General features: G+C 38.5%; 1 protein-coding gene across 1 annotated transcript in view; it reads right to left on the bottom strand.

The window, feature by feature from the left end:
- Window positions 1-19567, bottom strand: part of MTERF1 (mitochondrial transcription termination factor 1) — a 462335-nt gene that overhangs the window by 46907 nt on the left and 395861 nt on the right. The window contains exons 8-9 of the transcript XR_014294933.1: window positions 18861-19108; window positions 4938-5021 (exon numbers count right to left, since the gene is read on the bottom strand). The gene's annotated coding sequence lies outside the window, so the exon portion shown is untranslated. The remainder of the gene's footprint in view (window positions 1-4937; window positions 5022-18860; window positions 19109-19567) is intronic.

Raw genomic sequence — 19567 nt, 5'->3', positions numbered from 1 at the left:
GAATTTCCATGTCTCTAGCTGTTTGACTAAGACATCTATGTGGAAAGTGAAAAACCCAACCACTTTTACAGATGATTTGTCTGTGTGGTACCAAATGTCCTGATTTCCCCTTCAGCGACTAGAAGATTTGAAAACAAAGTAACCACTGAAGTATCAACCGTGGATCAGATCTCTCATTACATGGAATTTTCTTGCAGAATACTGAACTCTAAATAATGGGACTTTTGCAATAGTTGATAACCCATAATTATTTTTACAAAGGCTAAGCCTTGTGAATGTACGGGTTTAAGCTGCTGAGTTGATATGACTCAAAGGTCTACTTTATTGCATGACCTATTAAAAAAATCTCTTACACTGCCCTGTGCAGGTATTTCCACCTTAGAAACTAATTTGTTATTTTTTCTTCAGGAGGTTCCCCTTTTAAAATCCAAAATCCTTGGTTCACCTTGGGAGGGGAAATTTATTGATTGTTTTCTAAGATGATGGGTAAGGCAAGGGTCTTAGTGAAATGGACTCAGTATCTATGCCCTGCAGAGAGGAGATGGTAAATGCAGAAATGTCCAACAGGGGCTGAAAGAGCTCTAAAGCAAGACTGGCTATCTTTGTGGCATGCAGTGTCAGGATCAGTTCCCTTATAGGCCACTGGCAAAAAAGGAGACATGACCTCCCACTGGACAGATATTGGTCACTCCCAAATAAAAAGGTGAATACCCAAATGGAAAATGAAAGTTCTTTTGTATGTGTGTACACACTAGTGTATATACTACACTAGTAAAATTAGTATTTGGAGGATTTTATTGTTAAGGTTGTCATTTCTGAGATTGAAAGAGAGAGAGCGAGCCAAAATGGAAAAAACAGAGACCTTGGAGTCACTTTCTCTGAGGCAAGTTAAGTGAAACCAAAACTCTACTAGGGATAGATTTGCGGGTAAATGCAATAAAAGCAAAATCTAATTTTCAAGGGAGATCACATCTGAAAAAGATGAATGTCATGAAACTTGTTTTTGTTGTCACTGTTGTTTTCATTGGGGAAAAACAAAATGACTCACAAATTCCAGTTTGCTTTGAAAGGAGACATATTTGAGGGGTGCTTCAGCAACTTCACAGTGCAGAAGGAAGGTTTTAACATAATATCTCTTTCAGCAAGCTAGTTTATCATACTTAACAGAAATGACAGCAGAAGGAAAAAAAGGATGGGAAACCATTCTGGGGTGAGCAAAGGGTGACAACAGGATGGGAAAATCCAGCTTCACCAAATATTTATTCATGCTTATATAAACCTCAGTTAGCTATCTTCAAATCCTAAGTCTCTGCTGAAGAAAAGAAGCATTTGGAAATGCAACTTGGAAGTTGGTTGATGTCAGTTATTTTGCTGCATTGTTGATTAATGTAATTGAAGTATATATTACAGAAACAGAAAAGGAAATGTGACTTCTTCAGGGACCCATTAATTTCTTAAGGATAAAGTGTTTGAAGGTTCAAAGGCTTTGTTGAAGCTTATTTTAAATTTAAAATTTCCATTGCCAAGGGATTGATTACCATTCTTATATTAGCTTTGTCAAACACCAAGTTGATCTTAGTTCTTTCAAAGTTTTGTGGCACTTAACTGTTTTCACAGCATTTTTTTTTAAAGAGAAGCCTATCTTACAAGTTCTCCCAAGGACAGACTTGTTTTCCCTTTACAAGAACAGCAAGATGAAAATTTCTAAAGTCTTAAAAAGAGCAATTCCCACCCTCCCCATCTTTGGGATCTTGAAAGTCATTTCTGCAAGTCAGGTACAGCACCTCCTCATTCAAACACTTTCCCATATTAATTTCTGTTTGGCTTTAAAACATCAATTTATTTAAGTGGCTTTGGGCATCTGAAGCTTAGTTATGTTGTTTAGGGACCCCTCAGTCAGATTCGCTAAGCTTTTCCCATCTCTCCACCCCAGTGACTACACATAGTTCCTTTTATAACTCTCTGCTCTCTTCCTCTGATCACTGTTTAAGGCACTCGCATAAACACGGCCCTTCGAAAGTAAGCCAAGATGTCCCAAGCACCCGTCTTTACTTGTACTGTCCCAACAGTGAACGCGTTAGTTCAAGAAGTCAGACAGCAGCGTTTCTGGATCCTTGGAAACCCAGCCAAAAAGAAAACCGTCATTTCATATAAGAGCAAGAACAGGAAATATGCCATTAGGAAATCAAGGTTAAGGTGGCACTGCCATCCACCCAGATGAAGGTGGTCTGAGAGGACTGTGAAGCCACATTAGAAACGAAAGCATTATGACCCAGGGCTTTGCCACGGGAAATTGATAACAAGATTGCTGACATCCTAAGAGCACTTCAACAGAAAGTCTTTTTTTCTTACAACGAGAAACGTACTTTTCTCCTCATCAGTTTTGCTTTTCCCTACCCTTCCCGTCCTGATGCTACTGCATGGTATTGGGAATGTGATGTCCAGCCAGCAGAAGGCACCCTGCTGGGCTTCGCCTCCTTCCAGGTTGTCTCCAGGTCATACATGGAGTTGCAGGTGCACTGGTGGGCTCAGACCTTGAGAACTGTCCCTCCACAGCAGCACCCAGCCTCGAGTCCATGCAGCCCTGAGAACTGTTTGGCCTTGGCTAACGAGGACACATATCCTCTCATCTGGTGTGGGAGATTTTGCCTCAAGAAATGCTGTCACTCACACTGACTTTATTTTCAGTGTCTTCTATTTGAGCCCAATTTAGGGGATGACTGTCTGGATCCTATTGCAAATATCTGGAGGGCAGCTGCGGGCCGGGTCTGGGTGGAAGAAATATGACTTTGAAGATGCTCCCCTTCCCTTGATCCTCCCACAGTGGTGTATTCTAGGCCTGCTCCTTGTTCCAGACCTTTGTCTCAGCCTTCTCCCTGCCAACCACCCCACCCCCGGCACAAACATACTCCAACTACCTGCTTCTGAATCCCCCAGTCTCAGAGAATTGGTAGGAGAATCTGGCCTGAAATGGCTTTAATGTGCTCCCAATCTCTAGTAACATTTGCTTGTTAACTAGCTCTCTACCCCTTGGCTGAAAATAGTGAGGGGTGTGTGTGTGTGTGTGTAAATAGATAAAAAATGAGTGGTGAAGACATTTGGGGACTGGGATGCATGGGGAGCAGTTTCCCATCACGTTAAAGTGGGAGTGGCGCTGATCCACTGATGTACACAGACAGCCAAACGCCCACAGGTGGGCCCTTACTAAAGGCAATCGATGATGGTGATGATGATATGAACTGGGGAGGAAGAGAAAATATGATATGCAGACACAAAACAGAGGCTACAGTTGCACTGATGCTAAAAAATATCCCCAGTGGGTGGCTGGTGGGCAGCATGGAGAAACACTTAAGGGGGCTGGACTTTACCTACACAGTCCAGCTAAACACCCCCTCCTGGGTATCACATTCCAGTCTGGTAAGCACTGGAGGGGGGCTAAACTGTCCCTCTCATGGACAATTCAGAGGTGCTGGGTTTTTACATCATTTTTAAACTTTGCAGGTAAGTTTCCTCTATACCTAAGAACCTGGGGACGCCCTCGGCATTCTCCACTCTCAAAGAGCTTTCCTCTGCGAGGAGCTGCAAGAATAGAGATGGTGAGTGGCCTCTGCTCATTGTTTTTGATTAATGGTAAGAGGGTGAATGCATTGGCAGGGACTTCCCCCCTCCCCATTTCTTCAGCATTCAACAAACACAGACCAACATCCTCCTCCTAGGGTCAGGCACTGTCCTAGGCTTTCAGGATATAGAGGAGTAAGTGGTCCCTTCCAGGAGTTGAGGATGTAGGTTGTATTATCACCATTTGGCAGATGACAAAACAGAGCAGGAGAGGTTAAGTGGCTCAGAACCAGGATTTCCTAAAATCAGAACCTAGTTTCCTAATAACTTCACTAGTTATTCAACTTGAGAATTCGAAGGCTACAAGAGACTTTTATGCTTTTCACGGTCATTTCTCCTTCAGGGGAGGAGGCACAGAAACCAACCTAGGAGACAACTCTCCCCCATCATTATCTCCATTAAATGGATGGAGAATCTGAGCTGGAGTGGTTGTGACATGGCCAGTCATACTCTGCTACCAGGGCCATGCTACTGCTATGTCTCTACCAGTTTGTCCAACCCCGGTCACCTTTACAGACAGGCCTAGCTTTCAATACCATCCTAGACCACTGAATGCTGCTGATGGTGAATAAGAGCATGGCTACAGTGTTATATGAAAATCAACCCTGCAGATGTGGTTTTCACCACTGCAGTGTAGTAGCTGAGAGCATAAACTTGTGAGTCAAACAGACCTGGATTTGAATCACTATTAGCATACTTTAAATCTGAGGAAACGGAAGCATATAGAGTTTGTTATTTGCCCAAGACCACATAGCTTGTAAGTACAAAAACCATGCCAGAGTGTGACCTGTTCCTGTCTTACTCCAGAAACTACTCTTATTTCACTCTGGGATGCCATCTACCCACATTAATCCCAGCATTTATTGATAATAGGAACTATTCATTAGGCATTTCCTATGTGTCAGAAACTATACAAAGCCCTGTACATATACTGTCTCCTTGAATTATCTTCCATTTTTCTTTATAATTACCTCCATTTTATAGAACAGGGAAGGAGGCCTAGAGAGATTTAATAATGTGCCACAGCTAGAAAGTAGTAGAACTCAAACTGGATCCCAGGATTGGGACTGTCTGACTCTGAAGCTCATTTTCTTAAGCACTGTGTATGTTGTTTAGACAAGAGATCTGGAAAGGACTGATGGATTGGTGTCATATTTAAAATTTCCTTTCATCAATCACTGGGTACAAGTTTCCATCACTGCCTTCTTGGATACAGAAGAACTGAGTGTTCGGTTCAGAAATGCAGGTTAGTGATTAGTAGCACAGGAGAAACAAATCTACAGAAACACAGGCCCTCAAATCTTTGATTTAAGAGTTACCTTTCAGATCATGTAGTCCAACTTCTCTTTTAGTTCAGAAAGTGGATGTTTTCATATCCCTGCCAGATGGAGGAGATCCCATACCTAAAAAGGAGAGTTCCAGCCTGGATTATCTAAAATCTATTTTTTCTGAAATTTGATTTACTTAAAAGAGCCAAGATACTGAATATCAGATTGGGTTTGCTAATACTGATAAATGTGGTGCTATTTTTTTTTTTTTTTTTTTTTTTGCGGTACGCGGACCTCTCACTGTTGTGGCCTCTCCCGTTGCGGAGCACAGGCTCCGGACATGCAGGCCCAGCGGCCATGGCTCATGGGCCCAGCCGCTCCGCGGCATGTGGGATCCTCCCAGACCAGGGCACGAACCCGTGTCCCCTGCATCGGCAGGCGGACTCACAACCACTGCGCCACCAGGGAAGCCCTGTGGTGCTATTTTTAATTAGCCTTGACTTCCAAATGGATTTCATACTGTGCTTTTCTGTGTCTTCTATGCTTTAAATATATATATATATATATATATATATATATATATATATATATAATCACTCCCACAATTCGAAGAACTGCTATTTTTAAAGAGAAATGAACAAATCAGATTTCATTAGTATTAAATGGTGAGGTGGAAACATCATAGGCCTCAGGGTTAAACAAACCTGGCTGTTGAATCCCTGCTCTGTTCCTTATAATTTGTGTGACTTTAGCCTCTTTTTCACCTCTCTGAGCCTTGGTCTCCATCTGTCAATGGTGTTTCTACCTACCTTCCAAGACTGTGTGAAAAGTAAATGAGATATTGGTGTAAATCACTTGTTAGATCTCTTCCCTCCTTTCCCCTTTTATTCTTTTCACCAGTTAAAAGTAAAGCTTTCGGGGGCGAGGGCAGCTCAGGGTGGGGCTGGGGAAGGGGGAATGTTATACTGAAGTTCCTAAAAGTGTTTGGTAAATGATGCATCACAAAGTCCTAAGGTTCTTCCCACAGTGTCTTGGGATGACAGCTAATGAACACAGAAACATAAAACAGACAAAAAGGAAGTTGGACAAGAAGGAGGAGGAGGTAGCTGAGATACAGTAAGAAAACATTTCAAGATTCTATAGCATTATAATTTAAGTTCTCATCTGCATCTCATTATCTTAATAATCCAAAACAACAGCCCTTCAATGTCTCCCACAGAAGGAGGATGGGAAATGATTTTTCTGGACAGGGTCCCCAGCCTCTCCATCACGTTAGATATTATTTCCAAATGTTGAGTGTCAAGGGAGTGTTTCACATTCTCCTAATCATTAAACAGTTTGGCTCTCTTTGGGGAGGGGATGAGTTTAGCAACCCACAGAGCAGCCTCCTAGAATAGACTTCTCTGGAATTCCAAAACTCCAACAGGAACACAGCGTGGTATGTGGAGCCTCTGTAAGAAGTACTTTATCCAATCTGCATCCTCCTTTTGGGGTCTACAGGCTAAACTCAGTTCAATTGGCCATGTAGGATTTATTTCATTTTTTTTCTCCTGGAAAATATAATGATATTTGAGAAGTATTTACTTTGAAATATTTCAAACTTACAAAGGAGTTGCAATAATAGTGCAAGGGATCTTACATGCCCTTCACACAAATTCCTCAAATGTTAACGTTTATAGCACAGTTGTTTTAATTATTATCTCTCTAATTATATATAATTATTATCATTACTGTTTTCTAAAACCATCTGAGAACAAGTTAGAGATATGAAGCCTCTTTACCCCTAAATATTCAGTGTATTTCCTAAAAATAAGGGCACTTTCCCACACAAACATGGTACAATTATTATAATCAAGAAATTAGTGGTGCTACAACACTGTTATCTAATCCTTGGACCTTATTCAAATTTCACTGTTGTCACAACAATAGACTCTATGACAAAAGGATGCAATCCAGAATCAGACATTGCCTTTCATCTCTTTAGTCTCCTTTAATCTTGAACTCTTCCTCTGTCTTTGTCTTTTAGGACGTCGATAATTTTGAAGACTATAGGCCATTTATTTTGTGGAATGCCCCTGAATTTGGATTTGTCTGATGTTTCCTCGTAACTATTTTCAGGTTATGTATATTTGGCAGGAATATCCTCGGAGATATGCTGGCTGTTTCTCAATGGGTCATACCAGGAAGCACCTGATGTCAATTTGTCCTATTTTACCGTCCTAATTTGAGATTGTTGTTCTCTTTGTAATTAATAAAAATCTTGTAGGAAAATACTTGGAGACTATTTAAACATTGTCTTTCTCCTTAAACTTTAACTCACTAGTTTTATCCTTTAAACTAATTTAGAACTTTCCCCTTTTTGTAACTTTTGGCTAAAAAAATAACAAAGTTGTACTATTAATTAAAGTTCATGTCCCCAGAAAGGCATATATAAGAAGGGTGCACTTTGAGATACACGAGGTTGTCCCATGACAGAGCCCAGATGCCCAGAGACCAGGCTTGTGTTCTCTGGTGTCTCTAAGGTCCCTGTGTCTTTTAACAATTCCTTCCACTCCCCCTGGGAGAGAACTCTTTCAAACAGTCCTCCAAGCTGGGGCTGGGACAAACTGGCCCCCTGACAGCCTCCAGAGAATCTCCCATGCCTGTCTTGCTCCCATCCCTGAGATGACAGTCTGGTGTCTTGTTTTGGGGGCTTTTTGCAGAGATTTTGTCTTTTTGAGTCTGTAGATCTCTTTATGACGGCTTCTTATTGTTTACACTGGAAATTGTTAGCTTTTGCCTTTGGCAGGGCCCTAAGCTCCGAGCCCCGTGTCTGAACTGGTAGACTAGAGTGGTGACCCGAGTTGGGGGACCATCAGAAGGGCAAGGAGAAGGCCCCACCACCATGTGAGAGCTCAGGCTCTTTATTCTTCAAAAGACCCTATGCAAATGCAAACAGCTTGAGAGAAGCTGTACCTTAAGCACAGCAAACAGGTCTCCTCAGGAGCCCTTGTCCCATTTGGGGGTCTTCCCACCGCAGTCCCAGGTGTGCTCTCCCTGTCCTTTCCCCTCTACTCCCACACAGGACACAAACTTGGGGTTGGCCTTTTCCTTTCAGGTCCTGCTTTCTTATTTTGAAACAAATGGAGAAAAAATTAAAAAGAAACAAAATGTCATTATTTTCTGTCTACCTAGGGTCCAGTGAAGATTTTAAGTGCCACAGTCTGCAGCACCTGCCATGGTCACTTGGACTGCCAGTGCTGGAACTGCTGAGCCCAGCCTTGGTAGCCACAGCCACAACCCACTCTAGAAGAAGCCAGATGCTTGCTTGCTTCCTTCCTTCCATCCTTCCATCCTCCCCCCTCCCTCCTTCTCTCTCTCCCTTTCTTTCTTCTCTCCCTCCCTCTCTCCCTTTCTTTCTTCTCTCCCTCCCTCCCTCCCTCCCTTCTTTTTCTTTCTTTCTTTCTTTTCTTTCTCTCTCTCTCTTTTCTTCCTTTCTTTCTTTCTTCCTTCCTTTCTTCCTTCCTCCCTCCCTTTCTTTCTTTTCCCTTTCTTGCTCCCCTCCCCCATCTTCCTTTCTTTTTAAAGAAATCCATGATATGAATTGAAGTACAATAGGTAGTTTTTTTTGTTTTTTTTTTAGAAGATGTTGGGGGTAGGAGTTTATTAATTAATTTATTCATTTTTGCTGTGTTGGGTCTTCGTTTCTGTGCGAGGGCTTTCTCTAGTTGTGGCAAGCAGGGGCCACTCCTTCACTGCGGTGCGCGGGCCTCTCACTATCGCGGCCTCTCTTGTTGCGGAGCACAGGCTCCAGACGCGCAGGCTCAGCAGTTGTGGCTCACGGGTCTAGTTGCTCCACGGCATGTGGGATCCTCTCAGACCAGGGCTCGAACCTGTGTCCCCTGCATTAGCAGGCAGATTCTCAACCACTGCACCACCAAGGAAGCCCCGGTAGTTTTTAAAATTGAGATATAGTTCACATACCATACCGTTTGCCCATTTAAAGTGTACAATTTGATGGTATTAGTATATTCACAGAGTTGCCCAACTATGACCACAATCAAATTTAGAACATTTACATCGCCCCCAAAAGAAACCCAATACCCAATAGCACTGACTCCCAAGGGGCAGTTTAAAAATGACAGACGCTGTTTCTTGAGCAATATTTGCCCATCTTTCGTTCTTTTCCTGGACTTAACTATTCAGTCACTATCTTTCAGAAGAGCTGTGCCTGCAGTGGGCTCTCTGAGAAGACTTAATTGATGGCAGCTATGCAGTTGGGTTTCCTTCCCTAGGGAGCACTAATGTGAACTTTGCTTAGTAAATTTTGATTTAGAATTTCTTCTGACTTGTTCCCTGGAGAATCATGAATGGGTTATTCTTAGGAAGTGACAGGATTATGGGAATCATCTTTTCTAGGATTTACAGTTTTAGTAGCACTTTCATATACACAATGTTATTTTATTCTCTCAAACAACAGTCAGAAGTAAAAATAACAATAGAATTCACTTATTAAGTGCTTATTCTGTGCTTGGCAACTCTGAGTAGTTCCCATACATGCATTAACTCATCTGATCCTCAAGCACCAGATGAGACAGGGCTCTGGTAAAATTAGCCAGAAATGCAGAGAGGTTAAATGATGACAAGCCCAAGATCGTAGAGCTGGTAAGGGCAGAGCTGAGATGTGTGCATATGCAGTTTGACTCCAATCTGAACTCTAAATACCACTCTTAATTGCCTCTAGTGTTCCCATTTTGGAAGCAAGGACTGAGGCTTTGAGAGGTTATACGTTATAAGAACAACTAGTTAGGACCTGAATACAAGTATTTGGACCCCAAGCTTAATGCTATAATGAGGTAACATGCCTCCTCCATCAATGACTTAATTCAGCATCTTGCCAGGTACACAGAATCAAGTCCTTCAGCTAAGCCAAACAAACAAACAAAAAGAAATAGAAAACATATCTTGTTGAAACTTCATCTCTTAAACTGCAGTGTCATTATTGTGACATTATAAGATTGGCTATACTTTTGGTGGGCCAGAAGCGTTTTTCAAGCCAATCTCTAAGGTCAGTTTTTCCTTCCTATTTGTGCCTCCTTTTGCAACCTCTCTTGATTTCTCTTTCTCCATGTTTCCTATTCACAAACAGGGAATGAGCCACATGGATTTAATAACCAGGGCACTGATTCATGTAGACTTTCATCTAATCAGAAAGAACAGTGGCAGGTCCAAGAACTCATTTGATTGTATATCTTTTTAAAAGAGTTGACACACATGTCCTTTAGAGTAGAGAGAAAATAGTAAAATTTAAAAAGCAAAAGCCAGCTCAGACCTGCCAGATGCAATGATCGGTTACACAGAAGAGATCCATGGAATTCTGAAGCCATTTGGGTTTTGTTATGTTTGCTGAAACAGCACCAAGTGTGATCTCTACTGCTTTAAACAGTTTAATGACTTTTGGATAAGACTTCAGAGTTAAATGGTTAAATCACCAAATGCTCCAAAAAATAATTATGCAAACAATTTTCTGGCTAATTATCTAACATGAACAGAAGCACACAGCTGCTAAGATATGTAATTGCTGTTTCATCAGGGCTGGCTATTGTATATACATGGTTCCTTTACTGATCTCAGTGTGGTTTGGTGGGAGGCCACTAACATAATATCTCATGAAATGAGCAAGTTAAAAGTCCCAGCTCTGGTCCAGCTAGTCACTCACTTTGATTGTTTTTTTAAGGGAATGGATTAAATCAAATCCATCCATAGTGGACAAGCACATAACTAGTATGTACATTTGTGTGGTATATCTAAGTCTTGGGCATGTATATTTAAATGTCCAATGTGGATAAATATAAATATTTTAACTTATTGGATATAAAAGGTACATATAGAAAACTTGCACATATCATAATTGTCCAGTTTACAAATGAGCACTCTCATGTAACCAGCCCCCAAAGCAAGAAATGGAACTTCACCAGGACCACAGAAGCCTCCTTTGTGCTTCCAATTTCTACTCCCTCCAAGGGTGGGTACTATCCTCACTTCTATCAACAGAGATTAATTGTACATGTTTTGCACTAAATTTAAATAAAACCATACAACGTATATCCTTTTGTGCCTAGCTGCTTTCATATAATACCATGTTTGTAAAATTTATCTATATTGTTGCAATTTGTTCAATTCTCATTGCTGTATAGTATCTCATTGTGTGAACACTACAATTTACCATTCTGCTGTTAATAGGTCTTTGGATAGTTTCTGGTTTGGGGATATTATTAATAAATCTGCTATAAATATTGAGTACATCACTTGGTAAACATATCCATGCACCTGGGTCTATACCTAGGAGCAGAATTGCTGGGCTGTATGGTGTGTGTAACTTCAGCTTTAGTAGATGCTGCCAAACAGTTTCCCCAAACAGTTGTGCCAGTTTTCACCCCCACCAGCACTAGAGGGAAGTTGGGATGAATGTTGTAAAGAAGTCTAACTGATGCTTGCTAAATTTTAAAGGATGGTGTGGAGTGAGGAAGAAGAGTGAATGGTAGGTCTAATGGAAAGTGTTCCAGAAATATGGCCTTGTGAGGAAAGGATAAGGTTGGAGAAAGAAACCTGGTGGAGGAAGCAGTCACGTTCAAGGTCATTTGGTAGATAGGAGAAGACTCCATGGATGTTTATCACCCACTCTGTTGTCTTCTGTAGTATGTGACATGGTCCTAGTGAATCACCCCAGGCCCTTCTTCCTTTTCTCTTTAGTCCACGTGGCACATGCTCAAGGGCTGCTCCGGTCTGAAGGCCACTCTGGAGACTTGGAGATGCCTTCCCTCTCACCTGGCTGCCCATGCTGCGGTATATGTATACTTAACACAGATATCTGGCCCTTCTGATGATAGGGGAATGAAGGATGAGAAGTGAGGAGCAGACAAAGAGAAATCAGAGAGAACAGAATGAAAATCTGAGTCGAGACCAGTTATCTGGTTGTGTAACTTTAAGCAAGTCACTCAATTCCTCTCATGGCTTTGTTTTCCTCAGCTACAAAAAACTGAAGGCAACAATTCTTAACTCACTAGGTTTATTTGATGATCAAATGAATTAAAAAAGAATATATATGGAAATGTTTTGGAAACTTTAAAAAGCAAACACTTGTTGTCTTTTCTACAGGGTATTATAATTAATACTCAAATCATCACTTTAAATAGAAATGTATCTCCAAGTGGTATCTGTTCCATTTTGCTATTCAAATTTGCTATTCAAATTTATTGTGTTAACAGAATAAGAAATAATCCTTCTCAGTAACGTTAACAGGAGTTACAAACAAAAATGTCTAAAATAGTGGCATTTACCCAGGATTACCCAGAATTCATTGGGTTCAGTCATCCAGACCTCCATCCAGACTTGCATCCATTAATTAATTATTTTAACAAACATGTTTATTGAGTATGTACCCTTTTGTTTTAGGATGATTCTAGGCAGAGATTCACAACAGGATTCAAAGATGGACTTCAAGGGGTCCCTGAACATTCTGATTTTATATGGAGAAGAATGTGGGGGGTGACTTCTGTCATCAGATTCTCACAGAACTCTGAAAAACCCACCCTCTCCAAAAATAAGGTTAAGAAGCACCGTTTCAGGGGTTTGTAGGGTAAAGGAATATGAACTCTATATAAAATAATATGTGATTATTTATATAAGAAATTCAAATTAAGTTGACAATAGACTCCCCATTAGCAATAATAGATGCCACAGAATAACAGAATAATATCTTTAAAATGCTGAGGAAAAATAAATATTAACTAAGAATAATATATCAAGCTTGATTATTATTCAAGTGTGGGGTGAAATAAAGAAAGACACTTTGAGAAAAAAACAAAAAACAAAGATTGAGAGAGTTTACCAACTTTAGACCCTTGTCAAAATAACTATCAATAAATATTATCCAAGAAACAGGGATTTTAAGTGCAGAGTAAAAATGTAAGAGGGAATCATGAGCAAAAAAATATTGTGAACATGGTTGTAAATTTAAAGAAGCAGTGTCTTAAAAAAATCAATTAGGGCATTGTTTAAATAACAAGAAACTAAAATGCTAGATGACAATAACATGGACAAGGGAGTGGGAGAGGCTGAAATTATAAACTCCAAGTTCATTGTATTATTCAGGAGGAAGATAGAGATAGGCTTAATTTAGACTTTAAGCAAGTATGCCTTTTAAAATTTAAGAGTAATGCTCAAGGAATAAGGGAAAATGTGTAATTTCAAAACACGAACATGCAAAAGAAATGATTAAAGAATTCTAGAGTGATCTAATAAGAAACAGGAAGAAAAAAATATATATATGCTAAGAAAAAACAAAACATAGTAGAAAAAGTCTAGATATATTAGTAATCTCAGGAAATGTAGACAGATTAAACTGGCTTGTTCAAAAGTAGAGATCAGATCATTTTTAAGAAACACAATACATTATGTGCTGTTTACAAGAGTTGTACCTAAAACATAATGATGCTTAAAGATTGAAAGGGATGAGAAAAGATAAAACAGGTAAAGAATAATATTGCTGGAGAAGCAATATTCAGGCAGAAAAAGCATCATTTGGAATAAAGTCATGATATAATCACTGAAGAGCAGTTCACAGGGAAACAATAGTAATGCTGAATCTGTATGTTCTGAGCAAAACAGGGTCCTGGCTTATAAAATAAATGTGACAAATCTCTCTTAATGGGAAATATTTTTGCATGCCTCTTTCATAAACTGATCATAAGCAGTAAAAATTGATAAAGATATAAACATTTTGAACAACATAAGTAACTGGCCAGGCTTAAAGGAGACCTGTATAGAAGAAGCCTGTATTCCTCATATAGAGAATTCACATTGTTTTCAAGTACACATTGAAAATACTGACCACAAAAGAAGTCCTAAGAAATACCAAGGAATCGAGAACACTGACCACATTCTCTTTCTATAATGCAATTATATCAGACATCAACAACAAAACGCCTCCCCCCAAAATACCCCATATATTTGGAAATGAAAATCATCTTATAAATATTCATGAATCAGAGAAGAAATAATAATGGAACTTATGAGATATTTAGAACTGAATGACCACAAATCACTACCTAGAAAAACTTGTGGGATGCCAGCATAGCCTTAAATTTACATTTATTAAAACAATGTGGAAACTGCAATGATAAAGCTAGGCAACACTATTGTGGAAGAGGAAAAGATCGGGGAAATTTTCAAAGGAGGAATGTCCGATCTGAGAATTTAAAGATAGGGAAGAAGAAGAGGTAGAGGAGGAACCTGGAGGAGAATATTCTTGGAAAAAAAGAAAAATCAGTGGTAAATTATAAATAAGAAGGAGCTACTGTGCTTAAAGATAGTTACATTGGGTTTGTTGGAGGCTTGTTTTAGACATACCCTCTGAGTTTTGTTACACAAAAAATTCCTTTAAAGTTAAAAGAGAAAATTCTTAAAGTAATAAACCTGTAATTGGATTGGCCATTTATAGCACAAAATAATTGGTTTGAAAGTTATAAGAGTTTGGAGCAGTTTCATACACCATTAGGTGGTAATCCCTGAACCAGCAGTAGGAAATGGTCCCTAGAAAAAGATACTGTGAAGGAATTAGGATAATTGACTTCAAAACTACATACTGGGGTTTCAATTCCTGCAATGGAAGAATAGCTTTTTATTGGATTAATGCTTCTGCAGATACTAGACAAAATATAAAAAAGAGCTGTTGGAAGGCACTGAACAGTGCCTACTTCTGTAGGCAGAAACAGGGAAGCAGCTGGGCCATGAAAGAAGGGAGTTTGTCCTCTGAGCAGATTCCCAGACTGCATGCTACACAGGGTGCTAGAGCTTAAGCAAAAAAACCTACTGTCTTTTTTGCCTGAAGGGTCAGAGGAAAGAGTGTGGGATAAATAGAATGGTTGGAAATGGAGGGTGTGGATCCCAGAAAGGAGGAAGCCATGGTAAAGGAGGGGACTAGACTCTGCATATAAACTCCGTTCAAAACCATAATTGACTTCTGAGCAGTACAGGCACAAGTGGGATTCCAAATATCCCAAGGAGAAAATGACATCTAGGCAGCTGAGAGAGCTGAGGAAAGATTGCTGCTGCTGGAACCACAGGGGAAACTGCAGTTTGAGTCTTGACAAGTTAGAAGAGCTTGGTAAACTCTTTGGACTTGCCATCGAAACACCAGAGAGACCTTAAGAGTAAAGACCATATAACAGAATTAATGGGTTTACTCTAAAACTAAGGAAAAATGAAAATAGATCCAGTAGAGCATAAAACCAAGCCTACAAAAGTTTATGGTGATCTGTTAATAATTTGACTGCTTGCTGGAACAAAATTTGACATTCTTCAGGATAAGATTACAAGATACAGAGTCTCTCCAATGTATCATTGTGACACACAGCCAAGAGAAAAATCAATCAGTAAAAACAGACTGATAAGTGCCCCAGATATTGGAATTATGGGATGGGAATTTCAGGAGAGAATTAAAGACTGAAAAGGAACCAGATGGAAATCCTAAAACTGAAAAATACATTATCTGACATTTAAAAAAATCTTAAATGAAAATTAACAGCTTATAGAGAAAAAAATTTTTTTAAATCATGAAACTTAAAGGCAGACCAATAGAAATTATCCAAACTGAAATGCAGAGAGCAAAAAGATTGGGAAGAGAATGAACATGTGTGTCCGTATCAGGTGACCTCATACAGGTGTAAATTGAGTTCCAGAAGGAGAAGAGAGAAATAATAGAGAAAGAAAAAATACTTCAAGAAATAATGGTTCAATATTCTTTTAATAGTTCAATATTTTTAAAGTTGATTAAAAATAAATTTAGCATCCCATGGATCAAAGATGTTGAATGAATCCCAGTGGATAAATATTAAGAACCCCAGCACAATAAACACTAAGATAACCACATCTTGGAACATCATAGACAAACTGCTGAAAACCAGAGATAAAGAAAAAAATCTTAGCACAGTCAGGGAAAAAGACACATTAAATATAGGGGACAATGATTACAATAACTGCTGACTTCAGAAGCAGTGAAAGCCAGAAGATGATGGAAGGACATCTTTTAAAACTCATCATCTAGAATTTTATATCTAGGGAAATATCTTTAAAAATTAAAGTGAAATAAAGACATTTTTAGGCAGATAAAAGCTGAGAACATTTGCACCTGCAGAACTGACTACAAAAAAGTGCTAAAGATTCTAAATGTGTAAATTTAAAAAAATTTTAATCTAAAATGCTAAAAGTTATTTAAAGGGGAAATGATATAAGTTGGAAATTCAGATCTCTAAGAAGACAGTATGAGTAATAATAATGGTAAATATGTGGGTAATTATAAAATACTACTTTCCCTTTTTAAAAAAAATCTCTATAAGTCAGCTGATAAACAATTTATCGTGGAGTGTTATAACAGATGTAGCAGTAAAATATTTGATAACAATAGCACAGAAAAGGGCCAGGGTATAAAAGGAATTGTACTGTTGCAAGTAGTACAATAGTAATTCAACATAGACTGTGCTAGGTTAAGAATGTGTATTGTAATTCCCAAGAAAAGACATAAAGTATAGGAAAAAAAGCCAACAGAGGAGAATATTGAATAAAATACTAAAAATTCATTGATTATCACAAAAAATAACACAGGAAAAAGGAAACAAAGAACAGAAGAGGCAAAAATAGCTAGAAAGATAATAGACTTAAACCCAATTATATCAATAATTAGATGAAATGTGAATGGATTAAACACTCCAATTAAAAGGCAAAGATTATCAGACTGGGAAGAACAACAACAAATAAGACCCAACTATATCCTGTTTAGAGGAGAGGTACTTTAAATATAAAGACACAAGTTGAAAGTTAAAGGATGAAAAAAATATACCATGTGCAGAATATGTGTAAGCCATATTAATATGAAAGTTGACTTCAAGACAGAATATTACCAGAGATAAAAATATTTTATCATAATGAAAAAATGAACCAATTCATCCAGAGTTGCAATAATGGTAAATGTGTATACATCTACTAATTAAACTGCATATAAAATTGAGTTGAGTGGCAAAGTTGTCCCCCATTTTTTGTGGGAGAGCGCCTATCCTTTTTGTGGCTGTTGCATACCCAGGAACGATGAGAGTGGAGATGGTTTAAATAATGATTACAGGGAGTGTAATTGTATGTGTAATGTAGCTAAATGGTATGCTTCTTCCTGCCATGAAACCGTATTTGGATTTCAGGTGGCAATTGTTTGTTTCTTTTTTAACTTGAAAATTTAAAATGTTACTCTTTTTATGGATATAACCCCAAGTTCATGAACTATATTTGGTGATCTCATTTGCACACTTCTCTAAGCAGGAGTTGTGACTTTGAAAATAAGCTGGGTCAACAGCCCAAGGTAGTCTATGTCATGGCCATAATGTCTCTTGTGGTGAGGCCATTCCTTTGGTGTTTCTTTCTGTGTGCTGGGCTACAGTTGGTCCCACAGATTGCTGAAATCCTGGCATTAGAGACAGCAGTCAGTATGCAGTCTTTTTGCTTTACCATAATAATCACATGCATGACAACACATTGAGTCATCCCACTATTTAACATTTCCCAAAGTTTCGTTTGCCATGAAGTTGTTTGGGACTCAGAAATAATTGCAAATTATAGGAAGACTATCATATTGACCCAAAAAAGTGAACAAAAGGAGACCTTCAGGGAAGGAAAGAGAGAATCAGAGATTCATTAAATTCAGAAGGATCCCTGTCAGTCATCTTGAAGAGCATTTTATAAATTTAATGAACATAAAAATCATCTGTGGATGTTGTTAAAGTGCAGATTCCCAGATCCCATCCCCAGAAGTTCAAATTTATGATCTGGGATGGGACCCAAGAATCTAAATTTTTAACAACTTCTCTGTGCAAGTAGACCTCAGATTACACTTTGAGAAACACTGATCTAGCTTCAACAGATCAGACATGACAAGTAGTTTCCAACATCTGCTTGAACCTCCAGCCATGGTGAGCTCACCACCCCACAAAGCAGCCCCATTTCATTTTAGCAAGTTCTCCCTTGTTCTCAGCCCAAGTCTATCTCTGCCTCCTTTATCTTCAGGCTCTTCTCTCGGAAGCTACACAGAGTAAGTCATATATCTCTCCTTTTATGATGACCCTTTATATTTTTAATATAGTTATTGGGTCTCCTTAATACTACTAGTTACTTCAATAGTTTCTAAAATGGTATTATATCTAGACATATCACCCATCTTTATGATTGTAGTGTGTGTCTTAAAATGCAGTATCAGACCTAATAAACATATTTCAATTTATCCTCACAATTGTAAAGCTCAGTGAAGGTCATTACTTCCCCTGGTTTGCCTTCATGGGTGTTTGTTTGTGTGCTTGTTTTTAAGAATTATACTACTATACAGGTAGTATAATTTATCCAACTTTGTCCTTTTAAAATAATGTTTTGCCTATTCTAGGCCCTTTGCATTTCCATATAAATTCATAATCAGCTTATCAAGTTGTCCAAAAGAGCTTGTTGGAATTTGTTTGGATTCCACTGAACCTATACACTGATTTAGGTAAAACTGACATTTTAACAATTTTGATTCCTATGTTTCATGAACACAATATATCTCTCCATTTATGTAGGTCTTCTTGAATTTCCTTCTGCTATGTTTTATATTTTTGAAGTGGATCCCTAAGTATTTCACATTTTGATGTTATTTAAAATGTTAAAATTAAATTTCCACTTGCTAATTAAATTTCCAGGTTGCTAATATATTGACCTACAATTAACATTTATATATGTGTAATATATATATTGTAAATGTAATGTACATGTGAACTGTAAATGTGCTAAACTCACTTGTTGTAGTTTTTTGGTAGATTCCATAGGATTTTCTATTTAGATTATAATGTCATCTGTGAATAATATATAAAGACAGTTTCACTTCTTCTTTTACAACCTGGGTGCCTTTAATTTTTTTCTTACCTTATTTAACTGACAGGAACTTCTGATACAATGATGAATAGAAGCAGGGAGTGTGGACATTCATGCTCTTTTTCTGATCTTAGATGGTAGGGTAAACATCCAGACTTTCACCAGTAGGTATGATGTTAGTCGTAGGTTTTTTGTAGATGCAGTATATAAGGTTGAGGAAACTCCCATCTAGTCCTACTTGCTGAGATTTGTGTGTTTTTGTTTCAAATCGAATGGAGCAGGAATCAGCATTCTTTTTTCTATAAACAGACAAACAATAAATACTTCAGGCTATCGAGGACATACGTTGTCTCTGTCACACATTCTTTGATTATTTTGTACAACTGTTTAAAAATATAAAAAACATTCTTAGCTTGTGGGCCATGGACTGTAGTTTGCTGATCCCTGATCTAGTAGTTTGTTATGCCTTCAATTCTCACAACTCACACTAGGGGGCAGTAGTATCAAATTGCCAAGCCTCCACATCCCCAGTTTTGGGGTACCAGAGAAATGGAATGAATTGACAGCTTAATTTTAGTCTTTAAATGTACTACTTTTCACTAAAGTATTCCCAGGAAGAGAGTAATCTCTATTTGCCTATATCGACTTAATAGTATTAAGAGAGAAGACTAAGGAGAAAGGATATAAATATTATAATAAGTAATTGAAAATCAAAATGCCTTCACATTTTACTCATCTACAACATTTCCAGTTATCAA

This window comes from Mesoplodon mirus (genome assembly GCF_964341445.2).
Source record: "Mesoplodon mirus genome assembly, chromosome: 9".
In the NCBI taxonomy this organism is placed as follows: domain Eukaryota; kingdom Metazoa; phylum Chordata; class Mammalia; order Artiodactyla; family Ziphiidae; genus Mesoplodon; species Mesoplodon mirus.
Note: the sequence above shows the minus strand (reverse complement) of the source record. Positions and strands in the feature narration are given on the sequence as shown.